Source organism: Triticum urartu, chromosome 2A (genome assembly GCF_056163025.1).
Source record: "Triticum urartu cultivar PI428250 chromosome 2A, HENAU_Tu73, whole genome shotgun sequence".
Taxonomy (NCBI): domain Eukaryota; kingdom Viridiplantae; phylum Streptophyta; class Magnoliopsida; order Poales; family Poaceae; genus Triticum; species Triticum urartu.
The window spans coordinates 23708580-23721197 of NC_141874.1; the positions used below are offsets into that span (position 1 = coordinate 23708580).

Genomic DNA, 12618 nt, shown 5'->3' on the forward strand with positions numbered 1-12618 from the left:
TGTAGATGGATCACTCAGTGCTAAGCTGGCAGGACACTTGTAGATGTATACTGGGCACACTGGTACATATCTTTTCTATTTTCGATTAAAATTATTACTAGGGCACACTTGTAGATTAGACTAAAGTTGCAGTTGCAAGTAGATTAGATTAAGGGAGCTACCACCCAGTGGCATGCCGGGGCTGCATCACGCCGCTCTTCTCTCCAGGATCTCGCTTATTATAGAACTAGAAGTGGATGTAAGTTTTGCTACACTTACGGACTAATCTTATGGGATTAAATTTATAGGATGGGATGGCAAGATCTGATTGGAAGGGTTAGTGGAGGGATTAGTCTGTAGGAGTAGCGTCCATGAATATACTCCCTCCGTCTGGAAATACTTATCGAAGGAATGCATGTATCTAAACATATTTTAGTTCTAGACACATTCATTTTTATCCATTTCCACGACAAGTAATTCCGAATGAAGGGAGTAGGATTTTGCAATTTTCCCGAACCGCTTCGTTTGTATCAGTTCCCTGGTGCCATCTATTTTACGGGATGTTCTTCACCATGTATTGGGTGGTAATTTACCTGACGATGGATGTCATTTTTTGTTACTACTATAGAGTTTTTTCTAAAATAAATTGCATCGATTATTATCATTTATTTATTACCTTATGAACACCCATGATTCATATTCTTTACCTTACCTGGAGGGCATAGAGGTTAGAATAGAATTCAACGAATTCTCAGCTCTAATCGATGTGCTCAATTTTGATATGGGCCTCCCATCACCCACATTTGTTAATTAAAAACTATAGTGATCAAACCGAAACAAGGCCCCAACTTTCCCTATTTCTACCCACACTCACGCACATACAAAAAGGCAGTAACAATGGTGTCACTGAAGCTTGCCGCCAGCAATGGGAGCTACAACTTCCACCTCCGCTCACTCTTTTGCTCTTTTGTATATAACGATCGCATGGTGTTTCTCCTGGACGGCATAGGAAGCGAACCATATGTAGTACAAGAGCAAGCCGAAGTTCATCACAACAATATATAGGAACTTTATTCATAGCATGATTAGCTATTTTTATTTTTAAGTCTTCAAAATATTAAATTCCTAACCAAGTTGAGAATGAAGTCCCAACTTATCTGTCTGGTAAAACATCAGCTTGCTATTGCATCATTAGCACGACAAGAGAGGTTAGTAAAAGATAGTGATATTTTTATTTTCAAATTTTGATAGAGTAGATTAATGGGAATTTTAAGTATACATAGGGTGAGAGGGAATAAAAGATGAGGGACATAGATAGTGGACATAGGCATGACAACATTTAAATTGACATAGCCATGATCACGCTTGAATTAATAAATAGTTAGCCTATGCTTGACCTATAGCTAAATAAATTAATAAGCACCTAATCAACCTAAACCTAACTAATCTAATATAAAACAAAACCATTGCATCCAGTTAAATCTAACTAACCATAGCAAAATTAGCACTACTAAACGTAGCAAAACAACAACGACAACAACAAAGCCTTTAGTCCCAAACAAGTTGGGGTAGGCTAGAGGTGAAACCCATAAGATCTCGTGACCAACTCATGGCTCTGGCACATGGATAGCAAGCTTCCAGGCACCCCCTATCCATAGCTAGTTCTTTGGTGATACTCCAATCCTCAGGTCTCTCTTAACGGACTCCTCCCATGTCAAATTCGGTCTACCCCGACCTCTCTTGACATTCTCCGCACGCTTTAGCCATCCACTATGCACTGGAGCTTTTGGAGGCCTGCGTTGAATATGCCCAAACCATCTCAGACGATATTGGACAAGCTTCTCTTCAATTGGTGCTACCCAACTCTATCTCGTATATCATCATTCCGGACTCTATCCTTTCTCGTGTGGTCACACATCCATCTCAACATACGCACTAAATGTAGCAAAAAATAAATCATCGACATAAAGGTGCGTACCACGCGACATTATACCTCGTCGTGGGAGGGCGGCAATGGCGGCAACAAGGCAATGATTTTTCCGTGCGTAGCGATGGTGCCAGGGATTGGCCAACCACCTCTCCGAGCGGTCTATAGGGCATCATCTAGGGAAACAAGAGGTGACAACGGCAACGGGGTCTAGTTCTTCGGAGACCATACGGGACCTGTCGGTCTCACCCGCCAAGCAGCCTCAGCACGACGAGGAAGCCATCCTGCCGATGGTGGGCTCCATGGATGGCAGTCGACGTGAGGGGTCGGCTAAGGCCAGATCAAGGGAAGGGGTGGGGAGTGGAAGGCCTAGTGGCGATGGCACGGAGGCTCGGGCTAGCGACAATGGGGGATCCATATAAGGTGTCGATGGAGGGTGGCACAGGTGGATCAAAGGAGGATGACACAAAGAGAAGGGCTTAAAGGTGGTGGAGAAACACTAGCAGGGTTCGGTAGCAGTGAATGGAGAGAGGGACGGGTAAACATGAGAGTAGGTTTTGAATATGAGGAAGTTGTTTCCTTATAGTTGTGTTTTTTTCCTAGTATTATCCTTGGAGGTTGGATAGAAGAAACGACCTAAGTAATTTATGCATGTTTTTTTTTCTTTTAGTTACGTTCTTTTCCCGCTATCATCCGAGGTGGTTGGATAGAAGATATGGCCTAAGTAATTTATGCATGTCTTTTCTCTACAGATCCTTTGAGTTTGGTTTCTTCTAAAACCGCCATATGTGGCATTTATTGATGCCAGCTGAAATTAGTATGCTGAAAAACGACTGGATGGATCGATTGGAGAACTTGAATTTCTACTAGCCAAAATTTCAAGCTTATATGTTGAGTTGTTTGGGAGAAAAAAAAGAGGAGAATTTCTATGAAGTGATAATAGTGAACTAGTATGATTCACAAGACAAGAAGGGTGTTGGTGCATAGATGTTCAGAAAACCCACTCTAAAGAAGAGTTGATAGCATGATGTTCTATGGTAGTGTATCTTGGAGCATATTCCAATCAGATGATAGGTTGTCTTGCTTTTATTTTCAGTCACTGGCATATTCCATTCCCTGTTGGATCAGTTCAATGGCCACCTTGACAGTGGCTAAGCCTCACACAGTGCGGCTCCCTTTGAAGCCAACAATGGTTATACCTGCAAGAGTCGTTACCTTGCTGCAGGTATCGTGATTGCGTTTGTTGCCTTCATACCCGAGATGCTCTAGGAGAAACCTTTCATCTGAGTTTTCTAGGATGGGATGATTGTGGTGCTCAATATATAATTTGTTGCCTATTGGGGGTCAACCTGGCCATATCTCGGGCTAGGCCGGCTTCAGGACGGGCCAAAAAAGCCCGGTGCTGAAAACCCAGGCCCGACCACCGGGCCTACTAAATCGGGCCCGAGCCCAGCCCGAACCTGGAAAAGCCCGACATGGCCCGCTTGGCCCGGCCCGACCACGGCTAAAAATCTATTTTTTATAGGACCGAGCCCGGCCCGATCTACCCGTCAGGCTTGATTTTCAGGCCCGAGCCCGCCCTGATGGCATGTTCGGGCTCAGCCCGGCCCGGGATTTTCGGGCCGGGTCGAGTCGGGCCGTCCGGGCCGGGCTGCCCATGGCCAGGTCTAATTGGGGGCATCATTTTGGACATGGATCTGGCTAGAAGGTCCTATGGTTGGAGGTGTTTGTAGATGGGATGATCGAGATTGAGTCGCTGCAATGGTTTGGTTGTTGGCTCTTTCGCATGTCCATGGGTTCACCGTGGTCTGTTTGTTGCTAGGGAACCAAAGTTGCAGTGATTGTACAGGTAAAGACGATGGCAAGCGAAGGTGGCCTGGCAGTGGCGAATCTAGGATGTAAATTCAGGAATAGGCTCAACTTCAAGGATGCTAATTCCTTTTTTGGCATGAAGACAACAGACAACGCGCGCACATGCCTTCAGGCAACCTCATCCGACGGTCTAAGACAACACGCACAATGTATGAACAATAAGAGTGGCCCTGGAGTGCATGAAATTTTTGGCATGACGATGACAATAATGTGGACTTGTGCACTTTACATTCATATAAGAGTCTATGACCAACTTAAATTCAGCATGGAAGAGACAAAGGGATACCTTGCTAATTTAAAACATCTTTCGATATCTATGTACATTAGATGCTCCAATTCTGAAACGACATGCCATCTGTCAAAAAGTAGTTTATATCCATTACATTGGACAATTGTCAGTAAACAGATGGTCTAATATTAATATACAATAGATGACAGTTGGTAAACTAGTAGATTGTTTTGTTCCAACCTTGTCCTTCATTATGATCCAGCAATACTTCCTTGTGTTGTGAGTTAACACATGTTTCTTTGAATAGCTCGCTAGATGTCTGAATTTATAATACTACTGAGAATGCGATACACATATTCTGGATTAACCGAGACAATCATGTCCTTGGATTAACAACCATAAGCAACACTCTAAAGCATAAAGACATATTTCAAGACAAACTTGTGTGTTAAAGCATGTGAATTCTGGATTAACCGAAAACAATCCTGACTGCAGAAGTGCAGATTCACACCATTGCAATTTCAGGGGAAAAGCTGCTTGTGCTTGTTAAAGTAGATGTGGATGCATTAAAAAAAAGACACTGTTCAAATATGAAGTATGAAATTCACCGTTCCATTTCCTCCTGAACGCGCATATCCTTCCCTTCACCTGTATGCATTGCAACATTTACTCAGCATGAATAAAGTTGAATCGTCTTTGCTAAATAAAATTACAAGTGAAGCAGCTTTTTTTTACCTTTGTTGTTGGATCTTGGGATAACAAAGAGTGCTCCCAGTATAAGAAACACATGGTTACTGAATCTTTATCGTCTCAAAAGTAAATTTGAAGAAATACATGGTTAACTGCCTTACTGGGTAAGGCGCTGGACGGCTGGACCTCCCGCCGGCTTGCTGGCGTGGGCGCCTTGCGGCGTGGCCTCCTCCTTCCGGCGGGCGGTGGAAACTCCCCGTCTCCGACTACCTCCGAACTGCCGCAGCCGAGTCCGGGAGCGGCTGCTGGAAGAACGCCAAAACCCTATTTGAGGCCAGCTGGGCCGGCCCAGTCAACGAACATCGCTCACAGTTGTAGGCATGTAGCGTTTTCTCGTTAGTTTTTTATTCTGTTCAGATCAGATATTTCGTTCTCTTTTTCCTTTGCCCGTTTTAATTTTTTATTTACTAGCAAAAGGGCCCGTGCATTGCAACGGAAAACATAATCATTAATGGCCATTACCACGTTTTGTTGCATCAACGAGATACTATTTGCAAATATTTCTTTAAAATTTTGTGAATATTTTTTAAAACAATTTTCTTAAATCGACCAACATTTCTTGAATCGATGAATTCTTTTTTTGTAAATTGGCGGAACAATTTTTAAAATTTACGAATATTTTTTTGATTTAATGAACATTTTAAAAAATGCATGATCATTTTTTAATCCGCGAACATTTTATGAATGAATAAAGTATTTAAAAGTCATGGAGAGTTTTTGAATTTTTAGGATATCTTTCCATTCATGAACATTTTTCGAATTGGCCAAATTTTGTTAATATTTTTTAATACACAAACTTTTTTAAGAAATGATGAACATGTTTTGATTTCCCGAGCATTCATTTCAAAATTTATAACCTTTTTTAACACGCAAACATTTTTTACAAATTGAGAACATTTTTTAAATCCAAAAACATTTTATGATTTATTGAACGTTATATTTTTAAAATTGTCATTTTTTATGTTTTGAACTTCTTTAAAGTTCCAAATTATTGAAAGTAGAATAAAAAATGGAAAATAATAAAACAGAAAAGTAAATATAGAAACAGGCTTCCCGGACATGGGCCAACCCAAATGGGTGTGTTGCGTCTTTTCCCAGTGTGCAGACCGGAGTATAGGAGGTCCCTACTGTATGGGCCGGCCCAGTGGGGGGGATATCTCTGTGTAAAACGTTTTTTATCACTTATATGTGGCATTGCTATTTCTCAAAAAAAACATATATATGGCATTGCTGGGTAATATTTTACAACTTCGCGGGCAACTTCTGTGCCGTACCCCAGAAGCAATAGCCCCTTTATTATTAGGTATATAGTTTTTTAGGTTTTTTTACTTTTTGTTTCCTTTTTCCTTTGGGTATTTTCCTTTTTAAATATATGGTGAACATTGTTTTAATACAAGCTAGAATTTTTAAATGTACAATAAACTATTTTTAATATACGGTGAATAATTTTTAAATTCATAAGATTTTTTTTGAAGCACACGCAACATTTTCTTTTGTATTTTCGAAAAGATCCAAAAGGAAAATGTTACAATTTACAACTGACAAAGGAGGAAAAAATGATTAGAAAAACCAAAAAGACAAACCGTTTAAGTGAGGTTGCCTGAGTGGGCCAACCCATTTCTATTGATTTCAGGCGTCGGCTGAAATGGGCGTCGAACTAGGAGACCTCACATACAGTTAAAAAAACAAGATCTACTTGGAATGGGGTTGTGGTCTTGTGACTTCTGAGTGTGGTACTACACTCAGTTTTCTGGGCTGGGCTATTTAGAGGCGCGGCAATTTTCTGGGTTTGGGCTGTTTATGTGCTCCACACTATAATAAATTTATGAGAAAATTATAAGCCCAGCCCCATCTGTCCAATTGGATCAAATTTCCCTTAAACTCTCAAACCGGTTAAATCACCCCCATCTCCAGCAAAAACATATCAATGTCCCCCTGGATGGTATTGGATAGGATTTGAAGTGATACTAGACAACAAAGTGCCCGCCCCCAACTCCTCCCGTACCTCCGTCTCTCTCACGTGTGTGGTGTGCATCGTGCACTTCCGCCGCTCTAAATTTCGATTCAATTGGAAAGGAGAGATGGGAGTATACTTTTCTCTAAATTTATACTTATGATTTTGGAGGCCAAGCTCAAGCCCGTCCCTAGAATTCGCCACTGGCTAGTGATCCTTCCTATGTCGAAATTGCACGATTCTCCTTTATAGGTCGCCTTCACACTCGGAGCTGCCCCTTCGTCGACACCGACTATTTGGCAGTTATTAGTGTGGCTTGGAGTGTTTAGTGTAGTGATGGGCCGTCCGCGGTAAAGACAGAGTCGCTTGGTCGAGGAGTGATGATGGAAAAACTTGTGTGTTGCCTCGACGATATTTTCTTGTTCACGGTATGTCGTTTGTCTATTGTGAGCCAGGTCGCATGGGTATGTCCAGAATGTTGCCATCCTTCTTGACGGTAGGTTTATCCGCCAATTATAAGAGAACTTCTTTATTTCTAAGTCAATGGACTATGTACGGTGTCTGGTCTCCGTTTTGGAAAAAAGTACAAGCAGCTGTTCAATCCCAACAACCAACAATGATTGACCGAATCAAATAAGTGGTGATGCTCCAGCATCTAGCTAGTGTATATCCATACCACCTCCTCATCTCTCTCTCCTTCTTCTCCATTTCCCCAGTGGTGCCGATCGAACCCTGCAGCCTCGAGCTCGTCCACCGCAGCAGCCGCCGCCTCATGGCTCATCAAGTGACGGACGTCCATCAGTGGTGATGCCTCCTTCTCGTCCATCAGTGGTGATGCGTTTCTATATTCCTTAGTGGACCTAGATGATGTCATCAAGCAACAAGGTGGAGATATCATGCAAGAAATGAGTACTTAAATTTAGAGAAGGGTGTGGCTAAACCCAAACCCTGGTACATGTAAACCGTACTTAAATTTAGCGGTTCCAAGACTAATGCGAGGTCAAAATTTTCTACTGCGCCACTGCCAACATAGTTACCAGGCACATCATGATCCATAGATCGGACCCGATTCTTAACAAGGATTGTGGCCGTCTGGGATACACCATGCTTTAGAAACAAAATTACAAACATCGAATTGTAAACCATATAATCTTGCATTTGAATATAAACATATTGGAGAACTGTAAAATTACCATGTGATCGAGATGCACTTTAGAGCCACGAGTCCTAACTGAGAGCCCCAAGTATCAAATGGATGTGATTTACAAGATTTTGTATTATACTTTTAAGTCTCCATTGTAGTGGTGTGAAGAATCAAAGTTTGTTCTAGCAGAAAGAATAAACAATTTGTCGGCCTTTCAATGCCGATATTAGCTTTGTGTGGCTAAAGAAAATAAATAAATATAATAACGAGATTCAAAAATGAAATTGTGGGATAGCATTTTTACAGTGAATTTTAAGTGGAGGAAAGTTTCTGGAAATAGAATTGCAATTAACGGCCATACTCGGCCCAGGCTGGGGCCGCATGTCGTGTCTTGCTATAGCCCAAACTTGAGGTGCGGGCTGGATTCTTGGCCTGCCAAGGCCCAGGCAGCGCGAGGGCCACTTCTTGCTGGCTGAACTGGCCCGATTAAGATAGTGCATCGTCTTCAGAAAGGCAACAATTGCCCCAGAATGAGGCGCCGCTGCTGGAGGTCGCCGGAGCTCCAGCACATGGCGGCACTGAGCCCGGGCACGTGCCGTACGTGAAGGCACGGTAAATTCGTCCATGGGCTTATGGAAGCTAACCATATGTAGTGCAAGAACAAGCCGATATTTATCATTTATTCGTGCTGCAACTTTTGCAGCATGGTTAGCTATTTTTATTCTGAAGTATTAAAAATACAAAAAAAATACCTAACAAAATTCAGAATGAAGTCCCAACTTATCTCCCTAGTAAAACATCAACTTGCTATTGCATCATTAGCACAACAAGAGAGGTTAGTAAAAGATAATTGCATTTCTCTTTTCAAACTTCGAAGGGAGATAAAGAAGATTTCCTTTAAATTAACATATGGTGGACATATATATGAGGTGAGAAGGAATACATGACAGAGATCAGGTGACATGCACATTTGCATGTCACCGTGTGCCTTGCGGCCGTAATTCAAATTTAAACATTGCAAAAAAATCTGAAAAAAAAATCATGCATCTTCACAGCACATATTAAGATAACCCCTAAAAAATTCAGATCAAAATTTAAAACATACATCAAGAAACGAAAAAGAAAAATCTGTCATGAATGGTTCGCGAATGGTTCTCTGTCATGAATAGACTATTCTTAATTACCTAGCCTATTCTTAATATATAGGTAAATAAATTAAGCACCTGATCAACCTAAATCTAACCCAAAATGTAACCATTGCAATCAGTTAACGAAATATGTATATGGCAACCGTGTGGCAGATTGCGAAACTGCCACACGCATCCAGCGCCGCCAGTTCCCTTTCGATCTCCTTCCTTTCCCGCAGGACCTCCCGATTTCTTTCCTTTCCCGCATGATTCCTGATCTCCTTCCTTTCCCGCATGATTTCCGATCTCCTTCCTTTCCCGCACGTCCTTCCCCACCGATCTCCCCTGATTTCCTTCCTAATTTTCGTAATCGTCAATTATAGCCCCACGTGCCTTCCTGATTTTTAGCAAAAATAATGCTTGAACTAGGATTTGATCTCTGGTTTGCAGATAATCAACAAAGGGAGCTTACCACCTCACTTATGACACTCATTGTTGTACAAGCTAAGGGAAATACTGTTTTTGACATGTTTTTGCCTTTAATATGTTAGCACTGGAAAACTTTTTGTTTCAAGCATCGTGGTAACTTTGATCATTGGGAATAAATTTGTTGAACCCGCCCCCGATAATTTCTGTAAATAGCATGATAACATTCACACCATTGAGCTGATAATTTAGATACAAATATCGTGATAACTTTAACTATTGGGGAAGACAAATGTGAAAAGATATCCGAAGATATCCGATAATTTATGTGTAAATAGATGGTAATATACGCAGCACACATCTGATAACTGAGGTAGAAACACCATGGTAACTTTGACCGTAGGGATTTTTTTTTTGAAAAGATACCCCGGTATCTTCTGTGCAAATAGCATGGTAGTATACCTCCCTCCCCTGGCATTTTTATGTGTATATAGCATGAAAACATATGCACTGTGATAACTAAACACCATGATAAGTTTTTGACCCGTGGGGGAGGGGGGGGGGAATTTGTTGCTGAAACATACCCCTGATAAATTTTGTGTAAATAGCATGATATTTTAAGCACTACGGGCTTGATAGGTTACCTAGAATCACCATGATAACTTTTTGTTCCGGGAAAAAGTTGTTCAAAACATCCCCAATAATTTTTGTGTAAATAACATGATAATATAAGCACCGCATAACTGATAACTTGCAATATAAACATGATGGTTACTTTTTACCAAAGGAAAATAAGTTGTTAAAAACATACACTCATCTCGCGTGTGGGCCTTTTGGATGAACACAACACATGGCGTGCCACGGGAAAGTCACATAATGTTTAATGTCATGAGGAATACACGTGCTATAGGCGTGATAAGTTATGCAAAAACATCGTGGTAATTTTTGACCTATGGAAAAAGCTACCGAAACACACCCAGGTTTTAAGGTGCAAGTATCATGATAATATACGAACTGTAGACCCGGTAACTCATGTACAATCCCCCATGGTAACTTTGACCGGGGGGAGGTTGATGTACATATACCCTGATAACTTATGTGTAAGTACCACTGTATTTTACACATCGAAGACCTTATAACTTGTGTACAAAATACAGTGGTAACTTTGAAGGGGTGTAGTTGTTGAAGCATAGTACCTGGTACGTTCTATGCAACACATGTCTGATAACTTGCATACGAATACCATGGTAACTTTGTCCTGAAGAGAAATCATGTGGTAGACGTGAAAAAGTGGCAGTTTTCTCGAGGGTGGACGCCCGAGATGTGCAGGAGAAGTAGGTTTCTCGGGCGAGCCTGCGGGGTCGTTTAGGAGAAGGCGAGGTCGAAGGACGAGGGATCGTGTGATACTTTAAAATGAAAGAAGTAGAGGTGCGACAGTTTTGCTTGTATGACACACGTGTGCCAAATATCACAGTCCATCAGTTAAATATACTAACCATAGCAAAATTTGGCATAACTAAACATAGAAAAATATATATATATACAGAAAATCATTGATACGAGGGTCAATACCATGCGACAATATACCTCGCCGTGGCGTGCAGCGATTGCGCACAACTTTTCTCGTGCACGCCCACCCCCGCCGAGCGTCCTAAGGCATCGGTTAGGGAGGAGAAAAGGCTACATCAGCGACAGGGTCGGGTCCTCCTGAGACCGTGCGGCATCCGTCGACACCCCCAGTTGTGCAGCCTCGTCCATGGCGAGGAAGCCACCTTGTTGGTGGTGGGCTCTGTGAAGGGTAGTCGGCGAGGGGACCGGTGTTTTCTTCTTTGCGCTTTCTTAGTAGATTCTTTGCGTTATTTGGTGTGTGTATCTATTATGAGCCAGGTCGCACGGCTATGTACCCAAATGTTGCCATCCTTGACGGTAGGTTTATCGGCCAATTATCCGAGCATTTCTTTATTTCTAAGTCAATGGACTGTGTATGGTTGTTTGGTCTCCGTTTTGGAAAAAAGAAGTACAAGCAGCAGTTCAGCCCCAACAGCCTACAATGATTGACCGAATCAAATAAGTGGTAATGCTCCAGCATCTAGCTAGTATATATCCATACCACCTCCTCCTCTCTCCTTCCTCTCCATTTCCACTGGTGCCGATCTCACCCACCCCCTGCAGCCTCAAGCTCGTCGACCGTAGCAGCGGCCGCCTCATGGCTCATCATGCGACGGACGTCCATCAGTGGTGATGCCTCCTTCTCGAGATTCCGCTCCTTCTCCCCTAGTTAATTGCTGTGCTTTGTGCCTCCCATCGTGCTTGGTCGCCATGGCCGGGTGGAGCATCGATCGGATGAGGGAAATCTACCGCCGTGATCGCCTGAGAAAACTACTTGTGGCTGCTTGCATCTTTACGTACTTGTTGTTTTCTAGGCTCTCGGCCACGGGTGCGCTCCTGGATGAAGACACTTCGCTATGGCTGTCGCCGGGAGATGACCCGGCTGATGGTGGATTGCTCGTGGGTTCAAATGGAGACACGTATTATATGCCACCTGGTAATCATATTCCTCATCTCTCATCTTGCTTTATATTATATCATCTTCGAGTGTTTGCATCATCTAGATCGAGCAGTGTACGCTGCAACTGTATTCTGAACGATCTCGTGACTATGTTTTTTGTGGAAATTCTTGAGCGTAGAGAGGGATTCTTCAGTACGCACAAGCCTGTCTTCAGTTTGCAAATTATAGCTTGCTACTATCATTATTAACCGTGGCTACTATATATGTTTGGGCAGACACGGCACGGAAGTTGGATGACACTGTCAAGGAGGAAAATCTTTCCGGACAAACTCTAGGGGAGAAACTTTGGAGTTTTCTTACGTGGTGGCGTCAGGAAAATCCGGTTGATGATGCTCATGTGTCACCTGGACAATAGTGTGGTATAAATTATTTGTGTGATGGGCAGCTTACATAAAATGAGTTCTTTTACTATAATAAAGCCCTTTTCAATATGAGGTATTTGTTATCTAGCTTTGCAAGTTGTTTGCTAAAGTCATTCGACTATCTGGTCAGGATATGATGTTGCATTGTCTGTTCTCACTTCTCAGTCTTTGGTCACTTCTCAGTCCTGCTGTAGTAGGAAAAATTAGTTGCATCATATGGAAAGCAGAGATAAATTGCAGGAGCCCAATAATATGTAGATGCTGGTGACCTTGTTCATG

At 42.2% G+C, this 12618-nt stretch overlaps 1 long non-coding RNA gene across 1 annotated transcript; it reads left to right on the forward strand.

Moving 5' to 3' along the window:
• Positions 1 to 11503: 11503 nt before the first annotated feature.
• Positions 11504 to 12503, forward strand: LOC147983062 (uncharacterized). The gene is made up of 3 exons (XR_015614935.1): positions 11504 to 11646; positions 11832 to 11953; positions 12193 to 12503. It is a non-coding gene; the product is annotated as an uncharacterized LOC147983062 (long non-coding RNA).
• Positions 12504 to 12618: the final 115 nt, after the last annotated feature.